The 17693-nt window shown below is 41.5% G+C and overlaps 1 protein-coding gene across 1 annotated transcript in view; it reads right to left on the bottom strand.

Annotated features, from left to right (window-relative positions):
- PREX1 (phosphatidylinositol-3,4,5-trisphosphate dependent Rac exchange factor 1) overlaps nt 1–17693 on the bottom strand; it is a 631853-nt gene that overhangs the window by 403081 nt on the left and 211079 nt on the right. The gene's annotated exons all lie outside the window — the stretch shown is intronic.

Here is a 17693-nt window from a genome sequence, read left to right as displayed (position 1 = left end):
AGTGACGTGCAGTGAGGTCAGAGGCTGGTGAGGCACTAGATATAATACGCCGGAGAAACACATGTACAGAAAGCCGCAAGTACCCCCAACAGGGCAGGTTTGAATGATAGCTGAACCAGTGCACAGGTGACATAATCAGGTGATGGGTGAGAGCAAGTTAGTAACCACTGAGTTACTGATCAGCTGATTACTTCACCTGTGCACTGATTCAGCTATAATGAAAACCTGGCCTGTTGGGGGTACTTGAGGACCATTGTTGAGAAACACTGCACTAATGCACCAGCTCATCAGAAATGTATTGATTACCTGGAGAATAAAGCACACATACTCTGCTCACATACACACTCACACAATTCTTTGGCACAGTGCCAGTTACTAAGCAATTAGAATAATACACAATCTCTTCTCTACACACTACTGTATTGTAAAAATAGAAATAATTTACCATACAAGTTTTACACAAAGGACAACTTATCAATACTGCCAATACAGCTGCTGCAATATGGTGTTCAAGAAATGCATGTGCACATCCCACTTAGGTATGCTCTTCAACAAAGGACACCAAAGGATACCAAAAGAATGAAGTACATAATAATAAAAGTAAAATAGAAAGTTTATTTTTTTGTGCAATTTCTATCTGAATGATGGAAATGTAATTATGACTTCCATGATCCTTTCAAAAACTAATTTGATTTGCTGACATGGGGCCAGTAACAGTTGATGCTAATTCTCAAAATATAAATAACTAGAAAAGTCTATTAAAATAGCATGCTCTACATCAATCATGAAAGTTTAATTTTAAATGTCTCCCTTTGACTATGTGTTTAACCAGTTACTTTACAGTGGCATTATTTCTAAAACCATTTAACTGCAATAATTACATATATTTTTTAAATGACTAATTTTCTCCTTTTATTAATATAAACTTGTATAAAAGCAGCACATATTAAAAACACAATGCAACAGCTTTCAATTGATTTGTGAATTACAAGTTAACAGCAGTCTTTAAATAAAAGGAGACACAGAGAAAAATAAAAATAGATACTGCATCCTCTGACTGAACAGACATAACATATATGGAGTTTGTACCTAATTAAATCAAATAACCATGAAAAAGGGAGGCTTAGCAATATTCAATGTCAAAAACTTTAATTTAAATAATGTGGACACTGCACACTTAACTTCAAACTCTGAGTTTTAAATTATGTATTTAAATTTGAATTGACCCTTTGACTTCCTGTCAGTATTGGGTTATGCTCACTTACTGTCCCCCCCTGTTAATGAGCTGTATCTGAACACAATTTGTGAATCACAAGAGATGTAGAATACTACTTTACTCTTCTGCTTGGTGTCATCTGTTCTTAGGTTACCTCAGCTTCCAGTTGTGTCACATAACCCTGCTCACTGCATCCTCCTTCTGATTAATCTATCTATCCTTCACTTGCTAGGAGGCATCAAGAGGGGTGCCTCCTATTGGTCCCAATTTTTGCTGCTAATATATTGACAGAACACAGGTGGCGCTGCAGCACAGCTTTTCCCTTGACCCATGTACTGCAATGGAGAGAAGCGTTCCTGTACCTGCCTCTCCATAGCATTACATGGGGGGGAAATATTTTTTTGGGGACTTTTTTTTTTATTTAATTAAAATTTAATTAAGCTTTGGCCACATATGGCAGGGTAGGCACTGCCTCCCCTGCCTCCTATGAGTGCACATCCCTGAGAAGTACAGGCAGATACTTATCAATCATGCAATACCATTAGGGAGGCCTCAAATTTATTCTGCAGCATGAAAATGACCCCAAACATACAGTCAAAGTCATTAAGAACTATCTTCAGCGTAAAGAAAAACAATGAGTCCTGGAAGTGATGGTATGGCCCCCACAACATCAACATTATCAAGTCTTTACATGAAAATATTATTATTATTATCAGGTATTTGTAGAGCGCCAACAGATTCCGCAGCACTATGAACATAGGTGGTATACAAAATAACATTTACAGGGGTCAAGTGGGTACAGGGTCCTGCTGAGAGTTGCACTGCTTTAGTCGGCTCTTATGAATGAGAACTACAAACAGCTGGGCTATTCGGTTTAAGGGGATAGAAATGGAGATAAGAAGGTTAGTGTAGGTTGTATGTATCCCTGAATAGTAGAGTCTTCAGGGAGCACTTGAAGCTTTAAAAACTAGGGGAAAGTCTTGTGCAGCGAGGAAGAGAGTTCCATAAGATGGGAGCCAGTCTAGAAAAATCTTGTAAACGGGAATGTGAGAAGGTAACAAGAGAGGAGGAGATCATGATAATTGGTGACAGCAAAGGCAGTAAGATAAATACAATTCAACAAGCTTTACAAGAGGTGTTCCACAGCCTGTAAAGCATATTAAGTTTGCATGCATATATTGTGATTTGCAGTAAATAATTTCTGATAGATAAATAAAAATTAACTTTAATGCCCCTTTAATAACAAAATTAAAAACATGGACAACGAGGAACATGGCAACCCCAGATGATTATTTCCAGCCTGCTGTGCGGCAATATCGGTCTAGGCACATTGGGCAGCTCCACATCTGGTTTCCCCCATCATCTTTAGGAAGACATTCTCCAGGGTCATAATACAAATATATACAAAGTGAGAAGTGCACACCCATGAACACGCAATGGCTCAATACCTTGATCTTTGGTGGACTACCATACATTAGAACCCTCTTTTAGCCAGACTGTTCCTGTCACAAAGGAGGACCCCTGAAGTATATCAGTCAGGTCCCACCTAAAAAGGACAGTCCAGCCCCAAAATACCAGGCAGTCCTCTTCTGAATGAGGAACATGGCAACCTCAGATGATAATTTCAGCCTTCTGTGGGCCTCATCAATGAGATGTAGCCTTATCCCTCTAGACACATGGGGCAGGAAGTAAACGTCTAGTTTACCCCATCACCCTTAGGTGGACTTTCCCATAATACAAATTTCCAATAATACAAATATATAAAAAGAGAGAAGCGCTCAACCAGGAACAAACACCAACTGATTAGCTTGTTCTTTGGTGGTTAACCACCCAGGAGACTCAGGCTGACAAAGCCCATAGAAGGCTGAAACAATCATCTGGGCTTGCCTAAGATGGGCTGTCCTTTTTGGCCGGTTCAGACTGATTAACTTCTGGAAAGTTCTCCTTTGTGAAAGGCACAATCAAGCTAAAAGATGCTGCTCCCAGAAAATGACTCTAGAAAGAACAAGCTACGGCTCTTACGATAAATGTCATATGGTGAAATGATGTGGTTCTTACATGATATACGTGTTTGAAAACAATTTAATTGAATGGCTAAGAGCAAAATCCTAATATGTTACACTTTTGATGACATCTTTATGTCTTAAAGAGATATAAAATCAATTGCATGAACAGTACAGTATAAGAATACTATTGACTTTTTTTACTTTTGTATCATGAAATTATATAAGATAGAAAACTAAACTTTTGACCTCACAGCATGTTATTTTTCACTAAACTATTTGTTTATAAAGCCCGCAAAATGGTTAAACTCACTCCACTTTGGAGGGACTTTTTGTAAAGAAAAGTCATACTCCTCCTTGAGACATATTAATCAACTCAACATAGAATTTGATTTTTTTTATTTCTACTCTAAGGTAGAACATCTAGTGTATTTAAGTGAGTACTGATTATGTTGACTGTACACCCATATATGGTAGTATGGGAGTTATTTGATGGGTCTAAGACTACATAACCCTGCTGCTTCCTAACTTTAATACATCAGCACTATGGAATTTTGCAGTGATATACAATAATAATCTTGGACTGAGCCGTCCGAGATGATTGGCAAACCTTGCACTCACCAGAAAGGCTGGGTTGCACAAGTGAAATTCTGGCAGCAGAGGCTGCCTCACTCCTCATGAATGCAAAGCACAGAAGCCAAGATAAACAATTTTCAAGAGCCTTTTCTAGGGGTGTGTCCCTGGCTTGCACAACATTACATATAAGTTGCTTTTTAAACACTTGGACCTAGATTTGGAGTTTGGCGGTAGCCGTGAAAACCAGCGTTAGAGGCTCCTAACGCTGGTTTTAGGCTACCGCCGGTATTTAGAGTCACTCAAAATAGGGTCTAACGCTCACTTTTCAGCCGCGACTTTTCCATACCGCAGATCCCCTTACGTCAATTGCGTATCCTATCTTTTCAATGGGATCTTCCTAACTCCGGTATTTAGAGTCGTTTCTGAAGTGAGCGTTAGACATCTAAAGACAAAACTCCAGCCGCAGGAAAAAAGTCAGTAGTTAAGAGCTTTCTGGGCTAACGCCGGTTCATAAAGCTCTTAACTACTGTACTCTAAAGTACACTAACACCCATAAACTACCTATGTACCCCAAAACCGAGGTCCCCCCACATCGCCGCCACTCGATTCAATTTTTTTAACCCCTAATCTGCCGACCGCCACCTACGTTATCCTTATGTACCCCTAATCTGCTGCCCCTAACACCGCCGACCCCTGTATTATATTTATTAACCCCTAATCTGCCCCCCACAACATCGCCGCCACCTGCCTACAATAATTAACCCCTAATCTGCCAACCGCAAAACGCCGCCACCTACGTTATACTTATGTACCCCTAATCTGCTGCCCCTAACACCGCCGACCCCTATATTATATTTATTAACCCCTAATCTGCCCCCACAACATCGCCGCCACCTGCCTACAATAATTAACCCCTAATCTGCCAACCGCAAAACGCCGCCACCTACGTTATACTTATGTACCCCTAATCTGCTGCCCCTAACACCGCCGACCCCTATATTATATTTATTAACCCCTAATCTGCCCCCCTCAACGTCGCCTCCACCTGCCTACACTTATTAACCCCTAATCTGCCGAGTGGACCTGAGCGCTACTATAATAAAGTTATTAACCCCTAATCCGCCTCACTAACCCTATAATAAATAGTATTAACCCCTAATCTGCTGCCCCTAACATCGCCGACAACTAACTTCAATTATTAACCCCTAATCTGCCGACCGGAGCTCACCGCTATTCTAATAAATGTATTAACCCCTAAAGCTAAGTCTAACCCTAACACTAACACCCCCCTAAATTAAATATAATTTTAATCTAACGAAATAAATTAACTCTTATTAAATAAATTATTCCTATTTAAAGCTAAATACTTACCTGTAAAATAAATCCTAATATAGCTACAATATAAATTATAATTATATCATAGCTATTTTAGGATTTATATTTATTTTACAGGTAACTTTGTATTTATTTTAACCAGGTACAATAGCTATTAAATAGTTAAGAACTATTTAATAGCTAAACTAGTTAAAATAATTACAAATTTACCTGTAAAAGAAATCCTAACCTAAGTTACAAATAAACCTAACACTAGACTATCAATACATTAATTAAATAAACTACCTACAATTACCTACAATTAACCTAACACTACACTATCAATAAATTAAATACAATTCCTACAAATAAATACAATTAAATAAACTTGCTAAAGTACAAAAAATAAAAAAGAACTAAGTTACAAAAAATAAGAAAATATCTACAAACATAAGAAAAATATTACAACAATTTTAAACTAATTACACCTACTCTAAGCCCCCTAATAAAACAACAAAGCCCCCCAAAATAAAAAATGCCCTACCCTATTCTAAATTACTAAAGTTAAAAGCTCTTTTACCTTACCAGCCCTGAACAGGGCCCTTTGCGGGGCATGCCCCAAGAAGTTCAGCTCTTTTGCCTGTAAAAAAAAACCATACAATACCCCCCCCCAACATTACAACCCACCACCCACATACCCCTAATCTAACCCAAACCCCCCTTAAATAAACCTAACACTAAGCCCCTGAAGATCATCCTACCTTGTCTTCACCTCACCAGGTATCACCGATCCGTCCTGGCTCCAAAATCTTCATCCAACTCAAGCGGGGGTTGGCGATCCATCATCCGGTGCCTGAAGAGGTCCAGAAGAGGCTCCAAAGTCTTCATCCTATCCGGGAAGAAGAGGCGATCTGGACCGGCAACCATATTGATCCAAGCGGCATCTTCTATCTTCATCCGATGACGACCGGCTCCATCCTGAAGACCTCCACCGCGGACCCATCTTCTTCCGGCGACGTCCAACTGCAGAATGACGGTTCCTTTAAGGGACGTCATCCAAGATGGCGTCCCTCGAATTCCGATTGGCTGATAGGATTCTATCAGCCAATCGGAATTAAGGTAGGAATATTCTGATTGGCTGATGGAATCAGCCAATCAGAATCAAGTTCAATCCGATTGGCTGATCCAATCAGCCAATCAGATTGAGCTCGCATTCTATTGGCTGATCGGAACAGCCAATAGAATGCAAGCTCAATCTGATTGGCTGATTGGATCAGCCAATCGGATTGAACTTGATTCTGATTTGCTGATTCCATCAGCCAATCAGAATATTCCTACCTTAATTCCGATTGGCTGATAGAATCCTATCAGCCAATCGGAATTCGAGGGACGCCATCTTGGATGACGTCATTTAAAGGAACCGTCATTCGTCGTTCAGTCGTCGGCCAGGGTGGATGTTCCGCGGTGGAGGTCTTCAGGATGCTGCCGCTTTGCTCCGGATGGATGCCGCTTGGATGAAGACTTCAGCCGGATCATGGACCTCTTCAGCCCCCCGCTTGGGCTTGGATCAGGACATTGGAGGAGCTCTTCTGGACCGATCGGTGAACCTGGTATGGTGAAGACAAGGTAGGATGATCTTCAGGGGCTTAGTGTTAGGTTTATTTAAGGGGGTTTTGGGTTAGATTAGGGGTATGTGGGTGGTGGGTTGTAATGTTGGGGGGCTTGGGTATTGTATGTTTTTTTTACAGGCAAAAGAGCTGTATTTCTTGGGGCATGACCCGCAAAGGGCCCTGTTCAGGGCTGGTAAGGTAAAAGAGCTTTGAACTGTAGTAATTTAGAATAGGGCATTTTTTTATTTTGGGGGGCTTTGTTATTTTATTAGGGGGCTTAGAGTAGGTGTAATTAGTTTAAAATTGTTGTAATATTTTTCTTATGTTTGTAAATATTTTTTTATTTTTTGTAACTTAGTTCTTTTTTATTTTTTGTACTTTAGCTAGTTTATTTAATTGTATTTATTTGTAGCAATTGTATTTAATTAATTTATTGATAGTGTAGTGTTAGGTTTAATTGTAGATAATTATAGGTATTTTATTTAATTAATTACAGGTAAATTTGTAATTATTTTAACTATTTTAGCTATTAAATAGTTCTTAGCTATTTAATAGCTATTGTACCTGGTTAAAATAAATACAAAGTTACCTGTAAAATAAATATTAATCCTAAAATAGCTATAATATAAATATAATTTATATTGTAGCTATATTAGGATTTATTTTACAGGTAAGTATTTAGCTTTAAATAGGAATAATTTATTTAATAAGAGTTAATTAATTTCATTAGATTTAAATTATATTTAACTTAGGGGGGTGTTAGTATTGGGGTTAGACTTAGCTTTAGGGGTTAATACATTTATTAGAATAGCGGCGAGATTCGGTCGGCAGATTAGGGGTTAATAATTGAATTTAGGTGTCGGCGATGTTAGGGAGGGCAGATTAGGGGTTAATACTATTTATGATAGGGTTAGTGAGGCGGATTAGGGGTTAATAACTTTATTATAATAGCGGTGCGGTCCGGTCGGCAGATTAGGGGTTAATAAGTGTAGGCAGGTGGAGGCGATGTTGTGGGGGGCAGATTAGGGGTTAATAAATATAATATAGGGGTCGGCGATGTTAGGGCAGCAGATTAGGGGTACATAGGGATAATGTAAGTAGCGGCCGTTTACAGAGCGGCAGATTAGGGGTTAATAATAATATGCAGGGTTCAGCGGTAGCGGGGGCGGCAGAATAGGGGTTAATAAGTGTAAGGTTAGGGGTGTTTAGATTCGGGGTACATGTTAGAGTGTTAAGTGCAGACGTCGGAAGGGTTACCGCATAGCAAACAATGGGGCTGCGTTAGGAGCTGAACGCGGCTTTTTTGCAGGTGTTAGGTTTTTTTCAGCTCAAACAGCCCCATTGTTTCCTATGGGAGAATCGTGCATGAGCACGTTTTTGAGGCTGGCCGCGTCCGTAAGCAACTCTGGTATCGAGAGTTGAAGCTGCGTTAAAAATGCTCTACGCTCCTTTTTTGGAGCCTAACGCAGCCTTTATGCGGACTCTCGATACCAGAGTTATTTTTATGGTGCGGCCAGTAAAACGCGGGCGTTAGTTTTTCGGGTCGTTACCGACAAAACTCCAAATCTAGCCGTTGGTTTGTATGCAGATGTTTATTTTACAAACGTGGATATAAAAGGAGTTAAAAACACCATACAAAAGTTGCACCCTACTACATGTGACTTGGACCCTGCTCCAACTCAGCTCATATCTGGATGCAATACTCACCCCAGCTCTCACAAAAATAGTGGAGTGTTGACTAAAAACAGGAGACTTCCCAGATCCTCTAAAAGAAGCTGTGGTAAAACCACTCCTAAAGAAACCTTTATTAGACCCAGACTGCATGACTAATTACAGACCAGTATCCAACCTCCCATTTCTGGGGAAAATAATTGAAAAAGTAGTGGCAACTCAACTAAAAGCCCATCTATCATGCCTGAACATTTTCGATCCTTTCCAGTCAGGATTTAGATAGTGCCACAGCACTGAAACAGTGCTAGTCCAAATGCTAAATGATCTCCTCATGGCAAGAGACAAAGGTGATTATTCCATCCTAATCCTCCTGGATCTCTCAGCTGCAATTGACACCATTGACCATAGGATTCTGATAGAGCGCTTGCAGCACATCTGTGGTCTAGGAGGCACAGTCCTTAACTGGTTTAAATCTTTCCTCGCTGGTAAATCACAGAGAGTAATATCAGGATCAAGCTCATCAGCACCAACAGAACTGGCCTGCAGAGTTCCACAAGGATCCATCCCGTCTCCCATGCTATTCGCAATTTACTTACTACCACTGAGGGACATCATTAACCGACATGGCCTAAAGAATCATTGTTACACTGATGACACACAACTCTACTTCTCCTTTGCTCCAGATACTACAGACCCAGCATGCCGCATAAACAGTTGCTTAACAGACCTCATAGAAAGGATGAATGCTAGCTGTCTCAAAGTGAACCCGGACAAAACAGAGGTACTCTTGGTGAGGGGACCCCGGGCATCAAAAATATCCCATGATCACCCAACTGGCCTGGAGTTTGGAGGCTCTGAACTCCTTAGTTCAACAAAGGTACGAAACCTCGGAGTGCTGACTGACACTGGACTATCTTTTAAACAGCAGATTTCCTCTGTAATAAAAACTGCCTACTTTCATCTGAAAAACATAGCCAGGATACAACACTTAATTCCACTGGGTGATATGCCAACATTAATCCATGCATTTGTATCCTCTAGGCCAGTGATTTTCAACCTTTTTTTTGCCGTGGCATACTTTTTTACATTAAAAAATCCTGTGACACATTGTAGCCTAATACAGCATATATATATACACACATACACACAAACACACACATACTGTATGTATTGTGCTGTTATGCCATGCCTCCTACAAACTACCCCTGCACTGGGAGTAAAAAACAAGCAAAGTTTAAAAAATATGTCACACTGTTGTCAGTCTGCCGTGGCACACCTGAGGATCTCTCATGGCACACTAGTGTGCCACGGCACACTGGTTGAAAAACACTGCTCTAGGCTAGATTACTGCAATGCACTTTAATTGGGCCTCCCAAAAAAAGAACCCCGTCGCCTTCAGACGGTAAAAAACGCAGCAGCCAGGCTACTGACCAATCAAACTCGCTCCTGCCACATAACACCTGTTCTCCATTCCCTGCATTGGCTTCCAATTAAATTGTGAACATATTTTAAAATTGGCCTGCTGACCTTCAAAGCCTTAAACAATCAAGGCCCACAGTACCTGAAAGAGCTGACACCCTACATCCCATCCCGCTCACTTAGGTCAGCCAACTCATCCCTCCTCTCAGTGTCAAGAATAAGGACAAACTGAGGTCCAGAGCATTCGGCCACGCTGCTCCTACTTTCTGGACCTCTTTACCACGCGCAAACAGAGAGGCACCATTCTTACAGACTTTTAAAAAAAGCTAAGGACCCACCTCTTCCATCAGGCATTCAGTCCGCTTATCTGACCCTCAGAAACTCCTAACTTTTATGTCTTATGTTGTTATATTTGTAAAGTGCTTTGAATCTCACAGGGAGAAAAGCGCTATATAAATCGTAAATTATTATTATTATTTAAATGCAGAGAATACTTTCTGTTGCACAAATTACAAATTAACTTTAATGTTTCTTTAACTGTCTTTCAATGTATATAATATTCATATAATAAAAAAAACTGTGTGAAGGGAACATAAGTGACATAATAAAAGCACAACGGCAACGACTAATTATTATTGAAAGCAGATTTAAAGGAACATTGCAGTGGAAACATGACAAAGATATATAGGTTAAAACTTGATTGAAGTATTAAAGGGACTGTAAACCATGTAAATTAATGAGTAACAAATTGCAATTTATATTATCTGATTTTAAGTATTCATGTTATGCAGAGCAAAAGCGCAGTGGAAGTGTTCAAAATCTTTATTTCATTGTCACCTAAACTCGCTTTTTCTGTCCGCCTATGAATTTATTTATTTTATCTATACTTGCCGTCATTGCCCCTGCAGCCAAACAGCCAATCGAACGTCCGTCTTCTCCTATTTTGATAGCGCACGTTCCCTCTTCACGTGCACATGCGCACTGCAATTCCGGCTTCTTCCCTATACACAGAATCGCAATGCTTCATCGTGCATTGCGATTCTGTGTTGCTGATATTGTGAAGCAGAATGGTGGTAATGCGCATGCATGGAGTAAGTTTAAATGCGCGCTCCGGATAATAAAATAGGCATATAAAATCTAAAGTGTGACGTAACGTCCCTACAGCACTGTCTATGAAAAAAATTACTCAGGCTGCATGGGCGGATAGAGGAGAAAAAAAACGGTGATTGTATAAAATACTTTGTAATCGCTTCCGTAGTGCTTAGACTCTGAAAAATATAATGTTTATAATACACATAGAATGGATAACATAATTATTGTGTTTGGGGTGTCATTATTTACAGTCCCTTTAACAGACCATTAAATACAGCAGAATTGCATAATAGACAGATGCGTAATAAAAAAAGACAATAAAAAACATAAAAATGTTAAGCAAATGTTGTTTATTCTTCTTCAAACAAAACAAATGAGTTTACCTCCGTTTAACCATGGGCAGACTACAATTCTAATACCACAAATTAAGCTTTTAGTTATTTAAGTTGCATGCAGACATTTCTTAGCTGGTAAATAAATGTTATTTGCAAGTGGAATAATAAAATGTACTCCGTGAATTAAAATATTTGTCTACTAAACACAGCTGCAAAGCCATCACATATTAGTAAAAAAAACAGGAATTAAAAAAAGGGAATTTGTTCATAAACTGAGTGAAAACTCATTTCCTTTGTTTTATTTATATGAGCAGATTCCAGTTTGCATGTGAGCCCCAGTTACCTCATTCAGAGAATAAACACCATTAAGTCTGTATGGCCAAAGCCACTTAAAAATCAGTCCCCAGGCAAATACATGGCAATTCCTAACTTAACGATAGCTCTACATCAATGGAAGTGACCTCACAATAGGAATATTTACCATGAAGGTCCTATATAGTTCTCATTATGTTATGTCTATTGATTTTCTGTAGGCTGACTACAAAATTACAAAATGCATGGCCCCGTAAGCGTTGGAACTTAGTGGGAGGGGCCCCTTGACCTATGGGGAGGAGTAAGGCCCCATTGGGAGGATAAGGGGGCATGGTTTAGAAAGGGGTACTTAAGATGTAGGGCAGAGTTTGGGCAAGATTAGAAAAATATTCTTGCCATGAAGTATCAGGTGTTAGGGCATTGAATCTTTAAGCTCACCAAGCTTTTACCGTCCTAAATTTAAGTCTGGTAGCTCACAGACAGATCCCGGCCTCTACTCCTGGCAGAAGAAGTTCATCAGATTCGAGGTCTGTGGCACATGAGAGGGGCCCTGACTGGTGGAGACAGCAGCTAGGCAGGACGTTCGTGGACGAGATTATTCATAGCAGGGAAGCTGCTTCAGTGGTTTAGGTCCTGCCCCTCGCGGTGCTCTCAGCCGCGTGAAGACACAGCCCGGAGCTAAGTGCAGCTGGATGCCAATGGAGAGGGAGCTCTAGCGGCTATGCAAGGAGGGAACCGGAGTCGTTGGATTACTCATCGGAGGCCGCATCAGATTCTCAGCGGGAGGTACGTCAACGCAGGAAAGTGGCGATAGACATCCACGTGGCTCCTACAGATGGCTCTTTGGGAGCCTGTTAGCACTGGGAGCATTAGGGAAATAGCAGATAAGCAGGGTGGGGAGGTTTTTTATTATTCGTAGTCTCTTGGCCTAATACAGGGTATGTGGGTATGGGTTGCTTTACTGCTGTGGGCTTCAGAGGCAGATATAGGCCCCTTATAGGTTGAGGATGTATATCGCTTCTTGTGGTACATGGGGAAGGAGCCCATTTCTGTCCCTACAGTTGCTGGGGGTGGCATTAACTGGTAGGCCTCTCATTTGGTCTTCAGGCAGCCTGGCCTTCTCGCTATCATAGAGGGGTGGTATTAGTAAGGGCTCCAAGGGGAGGGGTGCCTCTAGTGTTAGTAATGGATCCAGTGAACATTGAATCTTTCACAAGCTCCTGGGAATGGGGAAGATGTAGTGAAACCTACACCTGTTTTGAGGGTATGGTTTGGTTTGTATTTGAAGTGCCATAAAACAGGTTGAGATCAGTCCATATCCTAAAAGGGCTAAATAAGTAACAACAGTTTGCAAAAATAAAAAATTTAAAAAAAATAAAATAATTGATGGCAGGTATTTTTAAGTAATTTTCAAAATGAAGAACATTTAGTTACAAAGCTGTGCTGTCTGGAGCAGCCAACTCCACCCCCCCCCCCCCCCATATCAGTGTTTAGACAGAGGCATTGTATTTCAACTGAGTTCACAGCTTCTAGGCATGCCCCAGAAGATAATCCCTATTCACTTCTGCAATTTACCAAAGTATAGGTGGCTTTAGCTACAGCCATAAAATGTACTGTGTGGGGGGAATTATAGCTCCCAAGTCAGAAAAGAAACAGAAAGGGTTCATGGCGAGGCGTTGTAGTATAGATTTGCAGGTAAAGTAATTCAAGTACATATTATATTATTTCATTTTGTCTCTATCCCAATTTGTTTATGTCCCTTTAAGTAGGGTAATTCAGCCTCCGTACTCAGTCTTTTCTGGGGAGGATACTAGGGTTTGTGGGAGGTCCTGTTGATGTTGTGGCTTAATGCTGGTGCTAACATAATTTTTCTCACAGCAGGTGTGGAGTGGGGCTCTAAGGTTTTCTTCAATCGTACAATAGGTGGAGGTGTGTCCTAATGATGGCGGGGAGGAAGACTCCTTCCGCCTAGCAGATTTACGGATGGTGGCTATTCGTCTGTACCTGGGAGATGGTTCAGTATTGGGCGAGGCCCTCACGTCCTACGTTGTGGTGCCTTTGGGCCGTTTCCATTCTTCTGGAAGGGCGTCAGAATCTGTGGGATCAACTCGGGACTGGTAAGCTACACAGGATCCCAGGGATTGACAGTGGTAGCAGGTGAGATAAGCCTTGTGCCCCTCCTAGATAGGGGTCTGGGTGTCAGGCAGGTTGGTTTGCTTGGCGGCGATAGGGCTCCCTTTAAATTTGTTAGAGGGATTATGGGACTTTTTTGAGTGGGCGAAGGCCTCTGCAGTTTCTTTTCCTCCTCAACCTGAGGTTCGGGAGTGGGGCACAGTTGCCATTTGCTGCCCCGCTAAGCTCACAAATGGAGGTTCAAAAAACTCTACCATGGGTGGGGAAATATAAGTGGGGATCTCCCTCTGTTGGCCGGAGCTCAAGTCGGTTAGGTTCAATTGGTTGTGTAGGTGTCGCTCGAGAAATTTGTGGGGCTCTACTAAGCTCCAGGTCTTGATTCTGTTTTATTGAGCCCTTGGGATTTGCATTTGACCAAGGGGACCAAGGAAGGGAGTTGTAGAAGGGAATATATGGAGTTTGTTTGTCTGCTTCACTAGGAACAATTATTGGAGGTCTCAGATATGGGGCGGTACCAGAAGGTGCCTAGTACCTTTCCTACTTGGTTCCAAGTTATCGTTATCTGCAATGGTGTTATGGTAAAAAATGAAAATTTAAAACAAAAAATAAAATAAAAAAAATCAGCCCAAGGGGCGCCTCTTTGTTTTTATCTATGTAAAATTTGCGGCCAATCAATGTACCTACGGGGGGGTATGGCTTGGTGGATCTATGACGAGCATTTTCGTCGACGGCTTGCTGACAAGCCTGAAATGAAAGGGGACGACTGTGACGTGGGTCTATGGTTGAAGGTGATGACGCCTCTTAGAGCTTCCCAGCCCCTTCGGGCAGCTGCCGATGGACTGGCTTCGGCCATTTTGCTGGAAAATAACAGAAGGTGTTTCTCTTTTGCATTTACTGAAGGGCAGTGTAAATGGGGTAACTCTTGTGTGTTTTGGCACGAGTACTATGGTGGCGCAGGTGCCCACTCATTCGCACAATGCTTCGGAAAAGGGATGTCAACAGGTGTCTACGTTTTGCCCGGAGATAGGGCGGTGCTGTATCTGGGGTGGACAGATAATGCCCTGGTTAGGTTGCTGCACTAGTGACAGGGGTTGTTGGACAGCTGGGTTATTCTTGGTTTTACGTGTGGGTTTTTTGTTATCCCTTCATTTCTCCCCAAAGAATGTGTCCCCATGCGGGAGCCTGGAGAATCCGGATAATACACCTCTTGTCATTTCCGGAAGGAATTTCTGTTAATTACAGTATATCGGCTGGACTGGTCCAGTGAAATGCGAGTCTTTTTAAACCGCAATCATCTTGATGCGGTGGGTTGGGAGGCGAGCTTTTCTGTCTTAAGTGGACATCGAGGCAGCCTCCCTGTTATTACGGGCAACTGGCTTCTCATTGGTTCCTTGGTTGCTGTTTTTGGGGGCAGCTCCTTCATGGATCTGTACTTCCCCATGTGGTGGGCATTTTCTTGCTTTCTATTCAAGAGCTTTAGCACCTTTTGGAGTGAGTGGTCAAGGAACAATTAGGTCTGTTGGCCATTATTTGGTTGATTTTTATTTGTCGGACCCTCGAGCTCAGAGGTCTGAAGTTTTTTCAGTATTCATGGATTGTAGTCTGCCGAGCTGCAAAGTCGAGGGCTGCTTAACTTAATCCAGGATTTTCTTTCAGTTAAAAAGGGTCACATGGGTTGAAAGACACTAGTTGACTTTTCTATGCCATATTATCCTGGTGGGGAGAGTTTATGTAGGCTCTCCATGGCAATGCAGGGATTAGCTTGCAACATCATTTCTTACAGGTGGTTATTCTTGGAAAGGAGTGGTGCATTTTTGGGATGGCCTTAGGTATGAAAGGGAATGGGTCGGTTACAAAACTTGGTGTCCTTTGAATTGTTCAATATTTGTTTTTTTTTATTTGTGTGGTGTTTTCGAGTTTGAGGATGGGTCTGTGTTATTCCCCTCGGTTAACATGGGGGTTGTATCAGCTAGTTTGCATGAAGTTGAATGTGTTAATAAGGGCACAACTCATACTGGGGGTACAGATTTCTATTGCCAACGCGCTTTCTTGATTGCAGTGGTGATAATTTTGAGAGCTGGTTCCTATGTTGGTCAGGGTGGGGAAGGGCGCCTCGGATTCACGTGGGGTCCTGGAAACGGAGGACTTGCCGATATATTAAGGGCTTCCTTAGCTCTGAGTTCTTTAAATGGCTATTCCAAAGTGTGGAATGAATGGGAGTAATTGATACTGGGGTGTGGGATGGGGGACTCGGCATGACAGAGGGTGTGGCTTGAGTGGCTAGGGATTTGGAAGCTCTGTCAGCTTTCCCTCCTGCAGTGGAAAATAGTTTGGTTGCTTTGGCATTCTGTTTAAAATAGTTGAATGTGGTTGACATGGCAATTGATTTTGTATTTGTCAGAAGCTTTTAATGGGCTGAAGAAGAACGGGAATAAGGGTGATGGTTGTCACCCATTGTCTTTTTCATTGTTGAGGCAATTGTGGGATGTGCCGTGGGTGGTCTGTGCCTCTGCTTACAAGGTGGTGAATTTTCAGACGGCTTTCTTTGGGTTGAAGGGATGATGCCTTTCGGTGTGTTGGTATGTGGAATCCTAGCGGGTTCGGTTGTTATGTTCGTCCTCAGTTGACTGTTTAGTTTATCTTTGCGGTGTGGTTTTCTTTTCCAGATCCGACTAATGTTGGGTGGTGGTCCACTCTTTTATTCACTGGGTTAGGAGAACAGCTGCGAGCAAAGAGGATGGCTTCCAGCTTGTTTTTGGAAAAGAAAGGCTTTGTTTAGGTAGGTCTGAATACGTGGCCTTTGTTGGGTTTACAATTCTGCTGTCCGGGGTGGAGCAGGTGAGGTGCGTCCATCCTCTCTACATACTTGTTGTCATGTAGGTGGCAATGACTTGGGAGGTTTGCATCAGAAGGTGATGGTATGGAATATTGAGGAATTGGTGGGGTTGAAGGCGTTATTTACTGACTTGTTGGTTGTGTGGTCCAACATGTTTCCGTGTTCTTCTGGCGTGCAGCCTGGGGTCAGTCTTGTTTAAATAATAGTGGATGTGAAACTCACAAATTGGTGGCTTCCCTTTTAAGGTGAATTGGTGGGGCGTTTGTCCGTCATGATGATTTTGTGGATGCCGGGTGGTGAATTCCATATGGGAGATGGTTTTCACTTGATTGTAATTGGGCTTCGGCTCTTCATTCTGGAAAATCAGGAGAGGCTGAAATTGCTGATGTGTGGTGTGGCGGGACTGGGTGGGGGTGTCCACCCAGTTTTTGGCGGGTGTGCTAATCATCATCATTTTCAGACCATGGCACAGTACAAGGTTTTGGTAGCCTCCCCAAGGGGTGGGAGAGCTAGATAATTAGCTACTTGGGCATGGGGTCCCTTGGAGCTGGTTAGAAGGTCATAAAAGGAACGGACTTAGTATCTTGTCCAGCTGGAATTAAGACGGCCTGGTCTAAATAAGTTAAGGTGAAAGAGGTTATGTTAAAAAATTGGGGCTAGCACAAAAATCAAGTTTAATTGAATTGAAACAAGATGTTTTAATTTTTGTTATTTATAAATATGATTTAAAATATAAGAGTTATTTAATAAACAGGCTGTGGACAGATTTTATCCAAGAATTGTTGTGTTTGTCTTTATTTATATGTGAAGTGTTGTAATATGATTATTTGGTTAAGGGCCGGTAAATTGACGACTCAATAGGTCATGTATCTATTGAGTTCCCTTTTCTTTCTTCATATCTAAATAGTAACAATTTGAAGCAGCCACTTTTTCCCTTACTAGTGTAAATTGTTATTTAATTTATCATTTTCATGCAAAGCAGTTTATAGTTTGTCATTTTAAACACTAGTAAAACTTTAAATATATCTCTACATCTATCCATAGTAATATCGGACACTCTGCACTGACCACTTCAAATGTAATAGCTGGTTGGCTTTTATATGTAGGGGCCCGAATCTCAAAAACTCAATTGCATAAAGAGAAAGCATCATCTTATTTTACTGAGCATCATATTGT

The sequence above is a fragment of the Bombina bombina genome, chromosome 1, assembly GCF_027579735.1.
Source record: "Bombina bombina isolate aBomBom1 chromosome 1, aBomBom1.pri, whole genome shotgun sequence".
NCBI classification, from domain to species: Eukaryota; Metazoa; Chordata; class Amphibia; order Anura; family Bombinatoridae; genus Bombina; species Bombina bombina.
Note: the sequence above shows the minus strand (reverse complement) of the source record. Positions and strands in the feature narration are given on the sequence as shown.